Source organism: Castor canadensis, chromosome 11 (assembly GCF_047511655.1).
Source record: "Castor canadensis chromosome 11, mCasCan1.hap1v2, whole genome shotgun sequence".
NCBI classification, from domain to species: Eukaryota; Metazoa; Chordata; class Mammalia; order Rodentia; family Castoridae; genus Castor; species Castor canadensis.
Window position 1 is genome coordinate 113,996,616 of NC_133396.1, and position 20,463 is coordinate 114,017,078.

The 20,463-nt window shown below is 37.6% G+C and overlaps 1 protein-coding gene across 2 annotated transcripts in view; it reads right to left on the bottom strand.

Annotated features, from left to right (window-relative positions):
* Positions 1 to 20,463, bottom strand: part of Mark1 (microtubule affinity regulating kinase 1) — a 139,867-nt gene that overhangs the window by 86,293 nt on the left and 33,111 nt on the right. The window contains exon 1 of one of the 2 annotated variants that reach the window (XM_074048288.1): positions 8,715 to 9,155. The exons of the other annotated variant lie outside the window; for it this stretch is intronic. The gene's annotated coding sequence lies outside the window, so the exon portion shown is untranslated. Of the gene's footprint in view, positions 1 to 8,714; positions 9,156 to 20,463 lie in introns of those variants that run through there. 2 annotated transcript variants of the gene reach the window in all.

Consider the following 20,463-nt stretch of genomic DNA (forward strand, 5'->3'; position numbering starts at 1 on the left):
ACTGGGTTGGACTGTAGCTCAGTGGTAGAACACTTGTATAGCATGCAGCCTGGGCTATGAGCAAATTCCAGGTTGGTGTGGGTTACACAGCGAGACCCTGTTTCAAAAAAAAGTCAACAAATTTAACATTCAAATAGAAAAAAATTATTTTAAATATTATATAGTTAGTGAGATAGTCATATACCTATTGCCAGAAGTATAAAACACAAAAACTAAAGCTTACCAATGAAAAATAAGCTATTATAAAATGACATTAAAACCTGACAGTTACCATACTATGTACTACATAAAGAGAAGCTGCATACTATGGCAATCTTGCCTGTCCTTAATGAGTAAGTATATAGTTTTCCAAACTTTCATATTACAAGTAAGTAGTCTTTTACCTGATATGTTTTAAGGAACCAGAAATGGATTTGATTTTAAAACCTAAATAGTATACCAATAAGAAAAGTGGCCAGTATAGTTTATTTACAGAGAGAGCCACAGGACCTAAAGAAACTCTTAGCTGGTATGACTCAACAACATATTAAGGAATTATTACAGAAAGTTAGCTGCAAGAGACAGGAAACATCCTTAATCAGTTCTAATCTGAGAGAATTCTTTTGTTAACACTTAAGTCATCTCATATTCAGCTTAGACATTCCCTTCCCCCAAGCCCCCATGGAAAAGCTTACATCAGGTCAGAGCATCTACCTCTCCACCTAAGTCAGGCTCAATGAACATTTTTGGTCTTTCTACTGTTATTTTTAGCAATGCACTGCCCCAAATTTAAAATTAATTTTTAAAAAATGGTATAGACACATGCTCAAAAATGTCAAGTAACTCTTATCCATAAGCTATTAATAACAAAAATTAGCCCTTTCCAAACTTCAAGCCCATTCCCCAGAACTTTTTCCTTTAGCTTTTTATTCTAATATTTGCTTAGATATTTCTAGGCAAAATACTTCATAAATAACTCATCAGTTTTACACCTTCTCTGAATTTTCTACTATGGTCATCTAAGATTAAGATATGTTATCCCTCCCCTTCCCTTCCTCTTATCCTCCTAATGCAATATAATCATTACTTGGCATAAGGATTTTGAGAAGCATCCATGTTTTGCATGTATTATTAGTCCAATCCTTTTTGTTACTGAATAGTATTCCATTGTATGGAAACTTCACAATTTTTTTACAGTTAAAAAGTATTGTGATTTATTACAAAGTATTTTGTGTTCACATCATTATGACTTGTAAGTTCTAATTCACTAGTAGCCAAGTAGTATATTATTAGGCTTCTTATTAAACTTTCTTTTCATCAATTTCATTGTGGTATAATTAACATACCAAATTTAGATATATACCTAGATGAAAGGTGATAAATATTTTCACATAAAACACTTCAACAATTAATATGTAAAACATCTTCACCATCCCCAAAAGTTACCTTCTTTGCTGTCAATGACATCTTCTTTCAGATCTGATTTTAAGATACTTTTGCCCCTTCTGCACTGGTGCACATACATTATCCCATATACACTGCTTCATACCTGTCTTCTTTTACTTGACAAAATGATTTTCAGATGCATCCATGTTTTGCATGTATTATTAGTCCATTCCTTTTTGTTACTGAATAGTATTTCATCATATGGAAACCTCACAATTTTTTTTTATCCATTCCATCAGCTGGATAGTTTTCTAGCTTTTTTTTTCTCCCCCCTCAACTCCCTTCAGTGCTGGGGATTGAACCCAGGGTCTTCTACATGCCAGGCAAATACTCTAGGAAGAAAGGGAGGGAGAAAGGAGGAGGGAGGGAGGAAGACAACTTCAGTAGAATAGAAGCCCTCCCTCAAGAAAGGCCTCACCTTCCCTCAGTCCCCTCTGTACCATGCTCTTCTGGTGACAGTGGAAAGTGCTCCTCTCCTCTCTGAGACCATGGGTGCCATGCATCTTCCTCTCACCATTTAAGAATAATCTGAACTCTTAAGATGCCCTGCCTTCTGGACCATCAGCAGTTTTTCTCTGAAATAGATCACTTCACTTGCCTCTAGTGCAGCCAAATAATAATAATGATAATAATAATAACAACAACAGGAGGGAAGCTGGGTGCAGTGGCTCATGCCTATAATCCTAGCTACTCAGGAGGGAGAGATCAGAAGACCACAGTTGGAGCCAGCCCAGGCAAAAAGTTCATGAGACACCAGCTTAACCAATAAAAGCTGGGTTTGGTGGTGCTTACACTAGAAGCATAAATAGGAGGATCATATTCCAGGCCAGTCCAGGCATATACATTAGATCTTATTCAAAAAATAACTAAAGCAAAAAGGGCTGGGAGCTTTGCTTAAGTGCCTAGCAAGCATGAGGCCCTGAGTTCAACCTTCAGTGGGGGCAGGGGGTGTAATTATCATCTCTCTTCCAAAAAAGCAACAGGTTCAAATAGTTTCATGGAAAAACCATTTCTAACATTCAAAGAAAAAAGTTTCCATGCCATATGATGTATTCTGGAGCACACAAAAAAAAGGGAGCCAGCATGGTAGTACACTCTATAATCCCAGCACTTGGGAGGCTAAGACAAAAGGATTGTGAGTTCTAGGCCAGCCCAGGCTACATAGCAAGAACCTGTCTCAAAAAAAGCAAGCAAATAGCTGGGCATGGTAGCACATCCCTGTAATCCTGGTTACTAGGGAGGCTGAGGCCAGAGGATGACAGATTGGGACTAGGCTGTATAAAGTTAGTAAAAGCCTATCTCAGAAACAAAATAAAAACAAGAGGATTAGGGACATGGCTCAAGTAGTAGAGCATATGCACAATCCCCACTATTACAAGAAAAAGGTGTGGGGGGGTGTGGAGGGCGGGGGGGACTTCCCAATTCATTTAATGAGAGTATTTTGATAGAAGAGATATGTACCACTAAGGTATACCCTCTAGCTTTTTACTATTTTGAGTAAAGCTTCCATGAATATTTCTGCAGACAGGTATTTTCATTTTTATATTTGTATAAAAATATATTTTCATTTTTCTTGGCTAAAAAAGTATGAAATTTCTGGGCCATGTGATAAACATTATTCTTGTTAAATTTTTAATTTTCTCCTAAAGCTAGTAACTGCATCAAATTTCTTCTGTTTGCTTAGTTTCCTCTGAGCTTATATCAAAAACTTTATCTTGAGACATCTCTTTCACATAAGTGCTAGACTCATGTTTTCTGAGTGAAATGTGGCTATTTGACTAAGTTCTGGCCAATGAGATATAAACATAAGTACTATGTGAGTCTCTAGAAACAGCTAACACACTTGTTCTTTCTTGTTACTTATTTCTGGGAGGTTTCCTTTCTGAGAGTTATCCCCAAAGTCTAGAATCGGAGCTGAAAAAAGAAGTACTCAATGAACATTTGCACTTGTGGGGAAGAAGAGATTACCTTTATTTATTCATGGTGGTACTGGGGTTTGAACTCAGGGCCTCATGCTTGCTAGGCAGGCACTCTTACTACTTGAATCCGTGTGCCAATGCTTTTTTAAAATTTTAACTTTTATTATTGTTCATTCATTTATTCATATGTGCATACACTGTTTGGGTCATCTCTCCCCTCTACATCCCCACCCTCTCCCTCTCCCCAGTACTCCCCCTTGCTTCCAGGGAGAACCTGTTCTGCCCTCTTCTCCAATTTTGTTGAAGAGAAGACATAAGCAATAATAAGAAAGACATAGCATTTTTGCTAGTTTGAGATAAAGATAGCTATACAGAGAGATTCCTAGCACTGCTTCCATGCATGTGTGTATTGAAACCCACATTGGTTCATCTCTACCAGACCTCTTCAGTACTTCCTGGTCATCTTCCCATAGTGGCCTGTGTCAGTTTAAGATTACTTTATTTGCTCCTCTACAGTAGGTATATCAAACACTTTCAAGTTTTAGGTTTCCCACTTTACCCTATTCCTCCTGTACACATTCTCCCCTTAGTGTGTGACTCATATCCAATAACATTACTGCATTTGCTTTAGGTCTAGAGTCTACATATGAGGGAGAACATATGATTTTTGGCCTGCTGAGCTTGGCTAACTTCTGTTAAGAGGATGTTCTCCAGTTCCATCCATTACGTGCGAATCAGAAGACTTCACCCTTCTTTGTGGCTGAGTAAAATTCCATTGTGTATAAATAGTACATTTTCTTAATCCATACGTTGGTAGTGGGGCATCTTGGCTGTTTCAATAGCTTGGCTATTGTGAATAGTGCTGCAATAAACATGAGTATGCAGGTCTCTTTGGAATAACCTGAGTCGCATTCCTTCAGGTATATCCTTAGGAGTGGTATTGCTGGATCATATGGCAGATCTATGTTTAGTTTTTCAAGAAGCCTCCATTTTGTTTTTCAAAGTGGTTGTACTAGCTTACATTCCCACCAGCAGTGTATGAAGGTACCTCCTACCCCCCACCCCCGCCCCGTATCCTCACCAACTTTTGTTGTTAGTGGTATTCTTGATGATAGCTATTCTAACAGGAGTGAGGTGGAATCTTAGTGTGGTTTTGACTTGCGTTTCCTTTATGGTCAGGGATGGGAGAGCCTTTTTTCATGTGTTTTTTTGCCAGCCCTTTTTTGTGATGGGCTTTTTTCAACAGGGGATCTCCTGAACTATCTGCCCGGGCTGGCTTCAAACTGCGATCCTCCTGATCTCTTAGTAGCTAGGATTACAGGTGTGAGCCACCAGTACACAGAAAAGGGATTACCTTTAAAGTTCAAAATGACCATAGTTATGCTCCAATGGCATTCTGTTAACAGACTGCACAAAGTCGGAGCCATCCCTTTTTGTCATTCTATTTTCATATTAATACTGCTATTCCTAATTTTGATTTGCCTGCCATATCTTCTCCTGTCATTTAGTTCCCATCTTTATTTTACATTTTGCTTTAGGTCACATACCTCAATTTCACTAGGCAATTAATCTCAATCTTGAAAGCAAATAATCTCAATCATTTAAAAATTGAGTTTAACATATTACATTCATTGTAATTACTGAAATATTTGGACTCATTTCTGTATTTTGTTTTATGTTTTAAGTTGTTTTTTCTCTTTTCTTTCTTTTTTCTTTATTCATTGGATTTTCTTTGTTCCTTTTTCTACCTTTTGTTTCTATGTGATTGATGATTATTTCAACATTTTTAGGGAAGAAAGTCAAACTGCAGCGGGCTGAGAAAAAGTAGGAAGTAGGGACATGGGAGAAGCTACACAGATAACACCCCTGAGCAGTATGCCTTTGAAGAAGCAATGGTATGGCAGCTGGGAAAAAAGAGGGGGTTCAAAGTGAGGGATGTTACTACATGTTTGCTTCTCCTAAGAAGGGAGAGACTTGAGTATGTTTACAGTATGATGCAGTGGAGAAAAAGAGGTTGAAGAGACAGAGAAGGTAAGCAAGTTCCTGGGAAGGTAGAAAGTGAAAAGATTCAGAATCGTGATGAAGAGATTGCCCATAAACTAGGAGAAAGACATCTCTTCTGTAACAAGCAGAAAGAAGGAAAAATCAGGTCTAGGTATAAAAAGTGCATACATTTGACTGTGGGAAGTTGAGGAAATTTCGATCTGCTAGTTCCTTCTTTCCCTATATGGATGGAGGTAAGGTTACCTGCTAAGAGTGGGGACAGGCCAAGAGTAGAAAAGTCTTGAAATAAGCTCTTAGAGAGAGGGAAAATGAGTTAACCAAAGAAGTCAAACAAGGCTGCTAAGCAGGGTTGATACTCTAGCTGAACCTGATGATAATGAATTTACTGCAGCTCTAATCTATCAAGTTATATTATTTCCTTCAGTAATACACAGATACCCACAGGCAGTGACAGGATTTCATCTTGTACTGAAGTTTGTTAAAGAGTACCAACAAAGAGAAAGTAGCCAAATATGTATAGTTACTGGAATAATGGATGACAAAATCTATGCTGATTAGGAAAGAATGTGAAGACAAAACAAGAAAGGGGACAGTACAGTGGGATGTCCAATGAGAACAAGAGTTGTAAGACTGGTTGAGAAAGCAGTTAAAAAGCCAGGTGCTTAAGGGAGAGGTAGGGGTATGGGCTTAAGAGAAGGGCAGCAGGTCAGGATTCTACCACTAACAATGCTTGTTAAAAAAAACAAGAAATGTTCTAGATTTTTTGCGGGTTTTTAAAACACACGCACGCTCTACCTTATGAACGTCACAGCCACATTACTGGAAATTACTCTAAGTTTGCATGATTTTCACTGGCCATACATTTAGGATAACGTATTACATTACTACATTTCCCTTTCGTAGAGATTCACTTTCTTCAGTTTGTCAAATTTTCAGATTGAAGAAGTGGGTGACATATTTTCTGAATCTCTGCAGTTATTAATTTTTCTTCATTTTAACTTCACATATAAGCAATAATATAGTTGAACATAGAGTACATACAAAGGAACACTTTTCCACTTATTTCTGGATTTTTTTCTGGATGGCTGATCTTTAACAGAAACGACTTACTGATAACTAGAATATCATCACAACTAAATTGTGACCTATGAATGCTAAAACAATAAAAGAAGAATTTATAAACTTTCCAGGTGACAAAATTTTTACAAAACATTGTCTAAAGAATAGAACCAAATGCACAGGAAAATTCATGATACTTTAATGTAAAAGTCTGTGTTTCATTTCAATGGGGGAAATTATTTAACAACCGATACTGGCACAATCAGAAACAAAGTTGGATCCCTAGGAGTGAAGTATTATTCCTCACATCAAAACAAATATACAGTGGGTTAAGGATAGAAATGTAAAAATAAAAATACAAAAATGAAGAAACCCTATAAGTAACTATTAGAGGAACTAAATAGCCAGAATTGGTTTTGTTGTTGTTGTTTGTCTCTGCTTGGAAATGCCTAAGTATTTTGAAATAAACAGAAGTAAAAAAAATTTGATAAATTTAACATCATAAAACTTAAAAAACACTGGGATTTTTGTTGTTGTTGTTGTTTACTTGTTGATACAGGGTCTAGAGATATAGCTAAGGCTGGCCTCAAACTCACAATCCTCCTCTATCTCAACATCCCGAGTGCGACAGTTATAAGCATGCACCATCATGGTCAGCTCTGGGTGTCTTTTTGCTTTGCTTTTTTTTTTAACTCCTTAAATTAAAGTAAAAGGATAAACAATAAACTGAGAGAAATATTTGTAACACGTATCAGGCAAATGATTTATTTTTAATACTAAAACCTTCAACAAATCAATATAAAGGAAACACTGTGAAAATGAGAATGAGTAAAGGATATGTACAAATAATTTACAGAAAAGAACATAGACATCACTTAAACATACGAAGACAGTCAATCATAACAAGGAAAATACAAATTAAAGCTACAATAAAATACTATTTTTCTTCTAATAGATAGCATTAGTTGATGAAGTGACAGTATAATTAGGTGCACTCATTTATCACTGGTCAGATTGATAAATTGATGCAAATTTTATGTAGGGCAATTAGAAGAAAGTTGGGCAAGGAACATGACTCAGTGGAAGAGCACACACTTAGCATGCACAAGGTTCAATCCCCAATACCCATCCCTCCCAGAAAAATTCGTTCTATCCTTGAATTAAAAATTTTACTTCCAGTAATTTACATTACAGACACAGTCACAGCTCAGATGAGCCTAAAGATGAATGCATACAGATAGTTACTACAGCACTGTTTGTAATAGCAAAAGATACAAACAAGCATAAATGTTATCAATAGGGAACTGGTTATGTATGTATGTATCTTTGTAAATGCATGTATATGTGTGCACAAATCATTGCACATGCTTCGATAAGCACAGAATATATCCAGAAGGTTACAAAAGAGACAAAAGTTTAAGTATTGATTCCTAGGGAGGGGAGCTAGGAGACAGGGAATACAAGAACACTTTTTTTTCTGATGTATCTTTCAAAATATGTATAATGTTGTTCTGAAAGCACATATATTAACTAATCAATGTAATGAAAAAAGTGATTTTAAAAAAACAAAGAGAAAACCAGTATTTACTAAGGTCCACTATATTCTACACATTGTGTTAGACATGCTGAATTATTTATCCAAATTCAATCCAATAATTAGTTACTTTATTTGGATTCAAATTCCAAAGTCAGAGGCAGCTGGAAATATGTTCTTAAAAATTAAAATTTGACCAAGTATGGTGGTGTACATCTGTAATACTAGAACTAGGGAAGCTAAGGCACAAGGATAGCAAGTTCAAGGCCAGCCTGGGTTATATAATGAGTTTCGGGCCAACCTAGGCTACAATAGTGAAAACTTGTCTCACCCCCTACCTCCAAAATTAAGAATTTGAAGTACAGCTTTGGGGGCAAATGATAGAATGCTAACTCATTTGCATTAACTTCCTTAGAACTCAAAATCTTAATATTAAGTTGGGGAAAAACAAGACCCGGTGTAATGAAGAATGTGACTCATTCTTCAAATTCTAAGTTGAATAAAAAGTGATAGGGGAATAGTTTGCAAGAATTCTCACAAATAACTCCTGAGTAGGAGAAAGGATAATGAGGTACACAGACAGACCACAGGAGAAATGAAGCAGGCTAACTGGGATCCCAAAAGAAGAACCACTTGGTAAGATCATCTTATTTTGTTCCAATTCAACTTCCTAACTAGTACAAAGGAATGCAAGTCTGCCCCTCTGGATAAAAATAATGGCCAGGAGCATTTCTCTATGGTCTAGATGTGACTTAACATTTAATGAAACATACCTTAACTGAGATTTCTGGGGCCTTCTATTCCAACCACCACAGTCTCTTTCTAGCCCCTTACCACTCTTCATTTTCATCAAGTTGCTGAAAAACAGAAAAGAGACTAGGTCTCTTTAACACTTACATTCGCTGTCAGTTCAAGTTCTGTTTCCCCTTAATGAGGAGGTAAATCAAGGAGAATCCACCCACACCATTCTTGAGCAAAAAGTAAATCTAAACTAAATTCCTAATTCAAGGGATGAATTGCATAGAAAATATTCCAACCTGGTACCTGTACATGGACACTGAGTGGTGGAGAGAGAGAAGACTGGATGAAAAAATCATCATGGAAGAAGAATTACTTCAGGAAACAAATACTTTAGATAAACCTTCTTTACAACATATACAAACTGTTTGTTTGTATTTGCAAAGACACTAGAAAGATAAGCTGAAAAACTAATGAAAATGGTTACCTGTAGGGGAGTGAGGGAACTGGATGAGAGACAGAAGTCAGACTTCCCTGAATGCCCCTTGTGTATTGCTTCAACTTAGAAACCCTATAAATGTTTCAAACATTCTAATAATAAAATAAAAACTAAAGAAAAAAAATAAGATAAAGCAAATTAAATAGATATCAAATTGGTATAATCAGAAGGAAAAAATATTTTAAGTAACTTTGAAACTGTATTTTAAATGTACTAGTAGAATATATTTTTAGGCAAAGAAAACTTATTCAGTAGCCTTATTAGTGGTATTATTATTTTGAGACTATATTTTTGTGTGCATGTGTATAGATATGTATATAGGTAAGATAAAGCAAATAATTATACCATGATATAAAAACTGTTAGTATAAAGTAAAAATCCTGTGATATTAAATTGGAAGTACAAATGAGTATGTGTTTTTTTTTTTTTTTTTTGGTACTGGGAAGGCCTCACGCTTGCTAAACAAGTGCTCTACCACTTGAACAAAATGTTCATTTTCTACTTATAATGACCTGTAAAACACTAGGATAACTAAGGTAGACAACAATTAATTGCACATTACAAACTAGCTAACAGAGGATTTTGAATATTCTCTACTCAAAGAAATTACAAATGTTTAAGATATTGGATATATCAATTACCATCATATGATCATACATACATATATACATATATATACACACATATATATAGAAATATCAAACTATACCTAATAATAAAGAAATCAGTATGTCTAAAAATTTAAACATATTTTTAAAAAATATTTCCTGACTTATGAAAAAGGCTAGAAACACAACATAGTAATGACACCACTCTCTTTAGAGAAATGGTTGATTTCAAGACTAGGGGCAGGAGGGGGCATGAGATGCATAAGATCAACCTGGAACATCTTGTGCCGGGAGCAGTAACACAAGAGTCAGCCTGAAAGGTCTCCCAATATCATTCTGCTAGTTATAAAACAACAAATCTTGGATTAAAACCCAGGAGTGTACTTCCAGGATTCATACTCTTAACGTCTATTCTAGACTACCTCTCACACAGAGAAATTAAATAAAAAGGGGAAAAGGAGATGAAAACCAGAGAGCAGAATAGAAGTAAAATATCTTCTTGACTTACATGCATCTTTCAACAGGTGATTCTTCCTCTGTACTTTAAACACTCTTTTTTTGGCTTTCATGTTTTCTTTCTGTCTGATCTCAGCTTCTTAGACCTTGCTTGCTTCCCTTCTCCCTAGACTCCTGCTACTGAAGGATTCTAGGGACTTAGACTTTGGTATCCTTGTTTTCTCTGTCCACACTACACCAACTGCCTTGGTGACCTCACTCAGTCTCAAAGCTTTAAATAACATATGCAGACAATTTCCAAAATTCTATCTCCGCCCATCTCTTTTGAATTCTAGGCTGTTACATCTAGCTGCCATCTTGACATCTCCAACTTAGATATTTGTCAATATCTCAACCTTACCAGATCTCAACTTCAAGTCCCAACTTTATCTCCATCCCAAACTCTCCCTTTCTTCTCATTCTACATTCAATCTGCCAGGAAATCCTATTCGTTTTACCTTAAAAATATACCCACAAACTAGCCACTTTCACTATCCCTACTGCTACCATCCCCATCTGAGCTACCTGGATTATTGCACTGGCCTCTTTCTTAACAGGGCACCTTGCCTCTCACCATTTCCCTCTCCTCAGTTTATTCTTTTTTTTTTTTTGGTGGGAATGGGGTTTGAATTTGGGGCTTCACACAAAGCAGGCACTCTACTGCTTAAGCCACACCTTGAGTCCCTTTTTGCTTTAGTTATTTTGAGGACAGGGTCTCTTGAGCTACTTGCTCAGGCTGGCATGGAACCATAATCCTCCTGATGTCAGCCTCCAAGTAGCTAAGATTACAGTAGTGAGCCACTGGTGCCTGGCTCCTCAGTTTATTCTTAACACAACAGACAGTATTTCTTTAAAGCATGTATCATGACATTCTTCTGTTAAAAATTCTGAATCAGATCCCATTTTACTCAGTATAAAATCAAAGTCCAAAGCCAATAAATTAGACCCATCAAAATCCAGCTTCTTAAACCTTCTATCCTATCCTCTCAGGAAGTTGAAGCAGGAGGATTCCTTGAGCCCAGGAGTTTGAGTCCAGCCTGGACAACATTGTTACACTTTATTTCAAAACAAAAATTAAAAACCAAAACACCAAAATCTGGCCCCTATTACCTCTCTGATCTAATTTACTATTGTTCCCTTCTCACTTTGCTCCAGCCAAACTTGTCTCCGTGTCTTCAAACATGTCTGGCACCCTTATCCAAAAGGACATTAGCTCTAGCTGTTCCCTTTGCCTAGATTGTTCTTCTCTAAAGGGTCCATCTATCCAACTCTCAGCCCCTTCACGGCTTTCCTCAAATCTCACCTTCGCAGTAAGGCTTACCCTGAACTAGCTAATACCGTAACTTCCCCTGTGTCTTACTGATTTATTGTTTGCTAGTGTTCACCAATGTCCCTCATGCTCCTAACAACAGAGATACTTGTTTCATTTACTGTTGCATCCCTGATGCCTGAGAAAGTGAAAACGAAGACGCATTAAAAAGGTTCAAATAATTTAACAAAACTAAGAATATCTATTGTATTACTGAGCATAAACGGGTGACACTAACCTATTAAAGAGAGAGATTTCTAAATTCAACTATATGATACCTGTTAGAGACTCATCTAAAACAAATGGAGAAGTAATAGAATGGTTGAGGCCAGCTCCAGCAGGGAGTTTGTGAGACTCCATCTCAATCAATAACTGGGCATGGTGGCACGCACCATCCCAAGCTACACTAGAGGATGGAGGATCACAGTCTCAGGTAAGCCTGGGTAAAAGAGTTTGTGAGACTCCCCCTACCCCTCCTCCCCAATTTCAACTGAAAAAAGCTGCACATGGTGGCATATGCCTGTCATCCCCGCAATGGCAGAAAGCTTAAAACAAGAGGATCACAGCCCAGACCAGCCTGGGCATAAAGCAAGACTCTTACCTCAAAAATAACCCAGAGCAAAAAGGGCTGGAGGCATGGCTCAAGCAGCAGAGTGCCTACCTAGCAAGCTTGAAGCCCTGAGTTCAAAATTCAGTACTCCCCCACTCCCCAAAAAAACCAAGTGTTTAAAAAAAGTATTTTAAAGTTAGGCAGACCTAGGATTAAATAGTGCTATTCCACTTAGTTGTGTGATCTTTGGGAAGTTCTCTCTCTGAACCTTGGTTTACTAATCTATAAAACAGTGACTATATATCAAAGCATTTTTAATGAGAATTATATTTATATGAAAGATAACATTTCACAGTGTCTAGCACATGCTCAACACTGGACCCATTATAATTAACATTCCTGTCTATGCCAAAATGGGGCAAATGTCCTTTAACATCTCCTTCCCGTCTCCCTTCCTACCTCTCTCCCCTCTTACTGGTATTGGGTATTGGGTTTGAACTCAGTTTCATGTGCTTTTTAGGAACCACTCTACCACTTGAGCCACACACCCAGCCCTGTTTTGCTTTAGTGCTTTTTGGGTAGGGTCTCACTTTTGTCTGGGGCTGGCTAGGGCCTCCCAAGTAGCTGGGATTAGAGACATGAGCCCTTGTACCTGACCTTAATATTTCTGATGTCAGAAAAAGTCCTAATCAGAGTTGATTTAAAATAAAGGAGAAAACCAAAGTAGCATAGCAATCTAGCTTCTAAATAATCTATTCAGATTTCTAAAGATACCAGAAGAAGACTTTTATGCTAAAAGGATTATTATATAGCTGGTAACTGTCCTATGTTTTTCCTTTTCTCTGAGGCAAAACACAAATCCTTATTATGTCCTATATGAGGCTTCTTAAGTATTTACTCTATGAGCCAGAAACTTTAAAAAATTTAGCCTACAAATAAACTAGAGAAAAGGTTAGATCAAAAAGAATTAACCTAGAAGGTAACACACACGCACAGAAAATTAATGTGAGTCAACTCCCTGTATAGCTATCCTTATCTCAACCAGCAAAAACACTTGTTCCTTCCTATTATTGCTTATACTCTCTCTTCAACAAAATTAGAGATAAGGGCAAAACAGTTTCTGCTGGGAACTGAGGGGGTGGGGGGGCGAGGGAGGGGGCGGAGTGGGTGGTAAGGGAGGGGATGGGGGCAGGGGGGAGAAATGACCCAAGCCTTGTATGCACATATGTATAATAAAACAATAAAAACAATAAAAAAAATAAATTAAATTATTCCATATAATAATAGTATGCTTGAATATTTATATTTTAAAAATAAAACAGATATTTAAGTTTAAAATAAAAAAAAAAGAATGGATTCCTTTATACTCCAATTTTAAATTCTTACACAGGATTCTAAAAAAAAAAAAAATTTAGCCTACAAATAAACTCCCACACATGCAAATGTAAAATGATATACAAATAAGTCAGACTTATTCACTACAACAAAATATTTATAATTACAAAAGGCCAAAAACAACCTAAATAGCCATTAGGAAGAAACTTGGTTAAACATACCCATAGATTAGCTCTTAAAAAAATAAGATCTTTAGTGATATGGAATCTCTAAAACATATTCTTCAAGGAAACAAATCAAGGGAATAAAATATCATATGCTGCCATTTGTGTAAGGGATATCTACATTTTCTTGTATAGTCATCCCTTGTTATCTACGTGGAGAATGATTCCAGAACCCTCTGCAGATACCAAAGCCAGTGGATGTTCACGTTGTTTTGTAGCAGGGAGGAGGCCCCCCACCCCCAAAAGAAACAAGCAATTCTGTGTTCTGATAATGTAGCAGGGGGAGGATATGGCATAACAGGAAATAAAACTTAAAAATCAAAATGGGAAGGTCGGGGTGGGGGTGGGTAAAGTAGCCAACAGTTACATGCAACCATATACGAGCTAAACCTTGCTTTTTGCTTCTATAACCAGCCTTTGGATGTGAATCTGCTGAGCTGCTGCTGCACACTAATAAATATTGCTTCCTGAATAGACTTGGTGTCCTGTGTCTCTGTTTGAGATTCCCGTAATACCTTGTCAGAAGGACTTGGCATCCCAAGCTCGTTGGGAGAGCGTCCCACCAGATGCCAGAGGACCTGCTGATCCAATAGGACTTCACCTCTCCTGTTACACAAAGGAACCAGAGAAGGCTCAAGAACCAATTGGGAGCCCCGCCCGTCAGACTGGTAAGAACCTGGGTTTGAGTAATAGGCCTGCCTTAAGGAGGCAGAAAGGGAGACTGACCACCTCCCAGAAGACACCTAGTAATCCTGTCTGGGGTGAAACGATGTCTCTCAGGTTTAGGGAGCAGGGCAAAAGTGTGTGACACCTCTGGGAATGAGGAAGGTTGAGCACCTACCAGGTTTTCTCACCAGCAAGACAGCAGGATGAGGAACAACCCAAGTAAAAATAAAACACTTTGGGTAAAATACAAGAAACCTCCAGTACTGGGTGGGGTGGGGTGAGGCGGAGTGGGGAGGGGAGTTGAGCTCTTCCCAGGAAATAGACACAACCAAGGTTAAGGGACAGGTAATTCAGTTCCAAAGAGGAAGACTCACAAGAGAACACGTCCACCATTCCACTGGAAAGCCCGCTAGTTATGGTTTAAAAAGGTTTTTCTAAGACAGCACCCTAATTTTGTGTGTGTGTGTGTGTGTGTGTGTGTGTGTGTATGTGAATTTGTTTACAGCACTGGGCAAAATTTAATTTGTTCCTGGAATTCCAGCTCTTCTTATGTGTGTTTAAATTGACATTTTTTTCTGGCATGCTTAATCTATAAAACTTGTGTGTGTGTGTGTGTGTGTGTGAGCAAGCATCTTCAAAATGGCTCTTTAACTACTGTTATAAAGTTAATGTGATATTCAAGGTAACAAAAAAGATTTCTGCTATGAACTGCTTAAGTGTTTTACATAGGAATATGTAAAAATCTTGAGGATGGTTCTTATTACAGAGTCAATGTTACTCTGTTCTACTGCTACTTTAAAGAAAACCAGTTTTCAAAATTTATTTCAATCAGGTCTCACTAGGATGCAGGCATTCAGGGGTTAACACTCTGGCTCAGACCAGAGGAGAAAAAAGAAAAAAAGTGGGAGGGGGACCCACAAATCTTAAAATTTGTGTAGTTAAAAAATGACCTTAGTCTGTTTCATTCTGCCATAAGTAAAGTCAGGGATTTAATTCTCCCTTATAATTAGGCCCTTATACATGGATCTATTAACAAATGGGCCTTCTATAAATTGTTTTTATACAAAAATTATTTTAAGGTTGCTTTATTTCTGGGGTTTTTTTTCATACAAATATAAGGCTCTAAATTTAAAGGGTTTATGAGTTATTTTCAACAAGTAACAAAAACATACATATAAGGAATTAAGGATATGGTTTTTAAAAATAAAAAGTTTTTAAAACAGTATTTTAAAAAATACTTCTAAATAAAAATAAGGATAAAGACAAGCTCCCCCAAAAGATACAAAATAAGTTGACATAAAGGTACAGAGTAAGTTGTCATAAAAAGATGGTGCTTACAAATGCTTCGGTAAGTGATAAAGTTGACTAAAATCCAGTTATATTAAAGGTTTTGTTAGGTCAAAATTTAATGTACTGATGTTAAACTAAAACTTAATTCTCTAAGCTCATAACAAGGCTATCTTAAAAATATTATATTGTTCTTGATAACATTTATTAAAAAACTGTCCTAAAAATGGTTTTTGTTTTGTGAAGATAGCTGTCAGGAATTTTTGGTGCTACAGGTTAATCCACAAATTTATCAAGACAACAAGAGTTTATTAAAACATAGAGAGGCAAGAGGCAGCTGAGCACAGGGAGTGCTGCTGCACTGATATGAGCGTTGAGACAGATTTACTTATGTAAAGCAAAGTAAAACAAAACAACAACAAAGCCAAAGTGCACCCTCCAGATAGGATAAAGGAAAGAAAAAAAAAAAAACAACTCAAAAAGGAACACTACACTAGAGGTCAAGACCTCCAGTTTTGATTGGAGTCAACAGAGTTGAGATGTTAGTCCTACTCCTTCCACATGTCAGGCAGAGGGAATTTTTAGCTTAGGATGGCCAGATTGGCCCAGTTATGGCCAGATTGGCCCAGTTATTTTAGGGGGGGCTCCATGGTCTACAGGTTGGTGGGATCCTGCTGTTATGTCATGAGCCAACTGTTAGTGTCAACAATTGGGATATGATTCCTTATAAACATCTGAGCCATGATTCTTGGCCATTAGGTTTCCTAACTCCACACTTGGTCCCCATAAATACTTACTGTGTTCTCTGCTGATTGTTGTCAGGGTTTTGACTACTGAGGTAACTGAGTCATAACTAAATAAAAGTTCATTTGAAAGTTGGTTTATGTAAAATTTTCTAGATGACTCATGGTTAAACAACTATTGTCTTGAGTGATTCTAATGCAGCTGATACCCTACATGTGTCTGTAACTGGGCTGTTTATGGTCACTGACACTGCCTCCACCTCCCCCAACTGATGAGAAAATCTAAGGCTTTACTTCAAGAGCAACAACTAAACTAACGTATTTATGTAACCTCTATAGAGCTGTAATGCTGGTGCTGGTTCCAACATATATCAAGCCTTCTAAAACATAAAATTTAGATAAACATAGTAACAAAAAGTTAATGGTACTGATATACTGTTCTGTTAGTTGCTAAATAGTCCATCAAAATTTTAACCATGGCTCTTTTAAGTTTTTGTCATTTCAGCTCAGATTCTTCTGGGGCATTTATAATCAAGTCCATAAAAAATGACTCTAATAAGTACTTACGTGTCAACTAGGTTAGCTTTTTATTAGATTTTGTTTTGCACTGTTCATGTCTAGAAGCCCACTGCCTAAGAGCCACTTCTTCTAAGCCTCTTTGTTGCTTAAATTTGGCCAAAAGGGTCTAGTTGGCATTGACTCCCACCTGATCTGCTTGTTACTGCCCCTCTCCCCATGTGGGACCAAAACCAACCAAACAAAAAAAACCCAGGAAACAACAAATCCTCACAATAAGAAAAGAAAATAACCAATTGAGAAAGATCTTCAGTCTATGGCCATACCACCCTGAATACACCCAATCTCATTTGGTCTCAGAAGCTAAGCAGGGTCGGGCCTGGTTAGTACTTGGATTGGAGAAAGATCTTCAGAGGGGACTGCTCAGAGACAAGCAGTTTAGAGACAAGGGGGGAATGTGTCAAAGTTCAAATGGAGTCATTCGTGCCAGATCTCTCAAAAATAACCAAAGCCAAGAGGACTGAGTAAATGGTTCTTATACATGTGTGGCTATCTGGCATTAAAGCCCTTCCAGACACAAACTCGTATTTTTTAGACAGGGTCTTCTACTTAAGTAGAGACAAAAGGACTATTTTTACTGGCTCTAAACATGTCCTTTAATACTTAAAGATGGTGGCTTTAACTTTTTAAAAACAAAACATTTTCTTGGGCATATATACTGATAATACATTGTTGCCATGGTAATTCTACTCATTAAAAAAAAAAAAAGATACAATCTGGGTAAAAGAATAAAGCCCCATGTGAGAGGCCCTTTTGTTTTTATCTTGTCTATCCCCACTGCAGTTAAAGTAGCAAAAATTGCTCCCTGGATCCACCATAGTGGGGTAAAGCCAGCCTCTCCTGAGTAGGAGTGCATCCCTAACCCAGTCTCACCATGCAAGATCACTCTCCAGAAGCCTGCGGCCCTTCCTCAGCTGGACCATGCTTCCCAGGAGACAACACGGGACCATGAGCAAAGGGACAACAGCCCTGCTCTAGTCACTCTGGAAGCTGACTAATCTATGCACAGTGGAAGCTTGATCATGGGATGCACACCTGCTCTCCTCTACAACCTTTTGGGTTGGCCCTTGCAAGGTTTCCCCCATGTACTAGTGTTACAAAAGAGCCACTGTTGGGACCTCCACACAGCCATACTTTGTATCATTCCCCCACCAGCAGGTCGGGTCTTACATTGGCTCATATACTCCCCAGGTCTGCGAGGTTGCTGGTAAGCAATGCTGGTAAGCAATACTAAAAGTACCAGAGTGAAAAAACAATACAGACTACATCTGTCATGAAAAGCGGGGCAATGGGTCTTGTCTTGGGAGCAAGTTTGACGTTACCCTGCCTGGTTCCCCTGGTATTGCAGTCCATCAGGCCATTATAGGGGCCACTATAGAGAGAAACACAGCTGCCCATGTAATGTGCTATAAAAATACAAACCCCTAAATCAAGATGATGCTCTTTGACCATAGGTGGGTCCAATCACCGGGGAATAATGTAGCAGGGAGGAAAGCCAAAAAAAAAAAGAAAGAAAGAAAAAAGAAAAGAAAAGAAAGAAACAAGGCTGAGGGAGATAAAACTAAAAAATCTAAACATGAAGAAGGTCACGTAGCACTGGAGGTGAAGCAGCAACCATATATGGGTTAAACCTTGCTTCCTGCTTCTGTAACCTGCTTGCAAGGGTGTGTAAGGTGAGACCCCTTTATTCTTGGGGCTCGGCCTTTGGATGTGAGTCTGCTGAGCCGCTGACAGCACGCTCATAAATACTGCTTCCTGAAAAGCCTTGGTGTCCCGTGTCTCTGTTCAAGATTCCCATAACAGTTTATATAAAAGAGTAAAGTATTTGCATATAACCTGTGCACACCCTCCCATATACTTCAAATCATCAGTAGATTACTTATAATACCTAATACATTGTTAATACCGTGTAAATAAGCTATTATACTGTTATTGTCCAGGAAATAATAACAAGAAAACAAATCTGTAGGTGTTCAGTGCAGATGCATTTTTTAAAAAAAATTCTCCACTGGCATTTGGTTGAATACAAGAGTGCATAAACCACAGATACAGAGGGAAGGTATATACACAAAATACCTCTTCCCAACAACTCTAGATTGGGGAAAAAAACTTTTCATTGGGTTACCTTTTTGAGCATTTAAATTTTTCACCTATTTGAATATATTGGCTGTCACAAAAAAATAACTAAATAAAATATAAGACTGTTAGGTAGTTGGTTTCTATCGACTAAGTACTTACTTTCTAGGCAAATCTAGTAGATTATGCTTGAATTTATTCACTAAATGCTAATTGAATAATTATAGTATACTGACATTTTAGTCTTCAATTTCATGATTTATTTATTAATGACTGTTGTCATTAGGGAACTACATACATGCACATGCAAATCACATTTATTAAGCCTGGCAAGGACAGAACATCTATGTCCACTCATATTATCATCTCCTTTTAAAAATAAAACCAAAAGATCCTAGCAATGACTTTCTCTCAGTAAACTGCTTGATCATTAACAGTTGAAGCACAAATAAATGTCTTTTGGTCTGCAGATGGAGAGCCAAACCAGAAAACTTTAGTGGAGATACAGTGAAATGGTTCAACTCAGTAATAGTCATTAATAGATCACTCAAGACTAATTAGCACATATTTATGTTGGTAGTGGTGGTTCTCTCCCACTCTGTCTAAACTACTGTAAGCAGAATACTGTCAACTACATATAATCCCTAAAAACAGGAGTAATGTTATTATTGGACAGGTATTCCTGTCTAATAACAATAACCACAAGAGTGATCATTTGCTCAAACTGTCAATATCTTCTGTGTTGAGTGTTTTTAAACATAATTTTATTTAATCCTCATTCTAAACTTGAGATACTGAAACCTTATCCAATTTAAACACGAGCTATCAGAAGCCTGAAAGTAAAATAAAATGTCAGTGGTCACACAGCTAGTAAACAGCAGTTCCAGGAGCTAATCCCAGATTATTCTCACTATAAAAAGCCTATGCTCTTCACCAGAATGCTAAACTACCTCCCAAGCCTTCCTCCTATCCCAACATTAACAGTTAGACATTCTGAAACGAATTGGTCAGGACTTCTTTCATAGTTGAGTATCCACAGAGAACACAAATTTTATCAGCTTTCTTCCATGTGATAAGTTTTGTAGGGCAGGCTCTGCCCCTGTTGTCAGAGGCTCATGGTTGCTCAGCCTTACGAATAACTTAAAGCAATATGGTGAGAGGAAGAGATGGGGGGAAAATGACCCAAATAATGTATGCACATGTGAATACATTAATAATAATAATAAAAGATCTGATAGAGTTCTTCAACGCGTTGTTACAGTTTACATCTAGAATGTCTTCCAAAGGCAGGGATGATGGTTTGGTGAAGGGGGCGCTCCCTCCCTTGCTGGAGCAAGGTTTTCTCTCTTGCACCTTGGTCATTATTGGACTTAACTGGGCTTAACTGGGGGTGCGACTGGAGATTCAGAAAAGACA